We start from the raw sequence: 1,804 nt of genomic DNA on the forward strand, positions 1-1,804 counted from the left end.
TTAATTCTTCTGCTTTTCATTTTCTATGTTATGTGCTTATCTATGTTTGTGTCTTCATTACATGATCATTAGTAGTTAGTAACTTTGTCTTAAAGTTATAAATGTCCTATGAATCCATCACCTCTCTTAAATGAAAAATGTTTTAATTCAAAAGAACAAGAAGTACATGAGTTTCGAATTTATCCTTGAACTTAGTTTAATTATATTGATGTGGTGACAATGCTTCTTGTTTTCTGAATGTATGCTTGAACAGTGCATATGTCTTTTGAAGTTGTTGTTTAAGAATGTTAAATATGTTGGCTCTTGAAAGAATGATGACTAGGAGACATGTTATTTGATAATCTGAAAAATCATAAAAATGATTCTTGAAGCAAGAAAAAGCAGCAAAGAACAAAGCTTGCAGAAAAAAAAAATAGGCGAAAAAAAAATAGAAAGAAAAAGAAAAAGCAAGCAGAAAAAGCCAATAACCCTTAAAACCAAAAGGCAAGGGCAATTAAAAAGGACCCCAAGGCTTTGAGCATCAGTGGATAGGAGGGCCTAAAGGAATAAAATCCTGGTCTAAGCGGCTAAACCAAGCTGTCCCTAACCATGTGCTTGTGGCGTGTAGGTGTCAAGTGAAAACTTGAGACTGAGCGGTTAAAGTCAAGGTCCAAAGCAAAAAAAAAAAAAAAAGAGTGTGCTTAAGAACCCTGGACACCTCTAATTGGGGACTTTAGCAAAGCTGAGTCACAATCTGAAAAGGTTCACCCAATTATGCGTCTGTGGCATTTATGTATCCGGTGGTAATACTGGAAAACAAAATGCTTAGGGCCACGGCCAAGACTCATAAAGAAGCTGTGTTCAAGAATCATCATACTGAACTAAGAGAGTCAATAACACTATTCGAAATCTGAAGTTCCTATAGATGCCAATCATTCTGAACCTCAATGGATAAAGTGAGATGCCAAAACTATTCAAGAGGCAAAAAGCTATAAGTCCCGCTCATATGATTGAAGCTCTGTTTCATTGATAGTTTGGAATTTATAGTATATTCTATTCTTTTTATCCTATTTTGATTTTCAGTTTCTTGGGGACAAGCAACAATTTAAGTTTGGTGTTGTGATGAGCGGATAATTTATACGCTTTTTGACATTGTTTTTAGTATGTTTTTAGTAGGATCTAGTTACTTTTAGGGATGTTTTTAATAGATTTTGTGTTAAATTCACATTTCTGGACTTTACTATGAGTTTGTGTATTTTTCTGTGATTTCAGGTATTTTCTGGCTGAAATTGAGGGACTTGAGCAGAAATCAGATTCAGAGGTTGAAAAAGGACTGCTGATACTGTTGGATTCTGACCTCCCTGCACTCAAAGTGGATTTTCTGGAGCTACAGAACTCTAAATGGCGCGCTTCTAATTTCGTTGGAAAGTAGACATCCAGGGCTTTCCAGCAATATATAATAGTCCATACTTTGGCCAAGAATTGACGACGTAAACTGGCATTCAACGCCAGCTTTCTACCCAAATCTGGCGTCCAGCGCCAGAAAAGGATCCAAAACTAGAGTTGAACGCCCAAACTGGCACAAAAACTGGCGTTCAACTCCACAATTGGCCTCTGCACGTGCAACACTTAAGCTCAGCCCAAACACATACCAAGTGGGCCCCGGAAGTGGATTTATACATCAAATACTTACTCATGTAAACCCTAGTAGCTAGTTTATTATAAATAGGACCTCTTACTATTGTATTAGGCATCTTTGGATTACCTTATGATCCTTTGATCACGTTTTAGGGGGCTGGCCATCTCGGCCATGCCTGGACCTTCA

This window comes from Arachis ipaensis, chromosome B1 (genome assembly GCF_059453495.1).
Source record: "Arachis ipaensis isolate K30076 ecotype BB chromosome B1, ASM5945349v1, whole genome shotgun sequence".
In the NCBI taxonomy this organism is placed as follows: domain Eukaryota; kingdom Viridiplantae; phylum Streptophyta; class Magnoliopsida; order Fabales; family Fabaceae; genus Arachis; species Arachis ipaensis.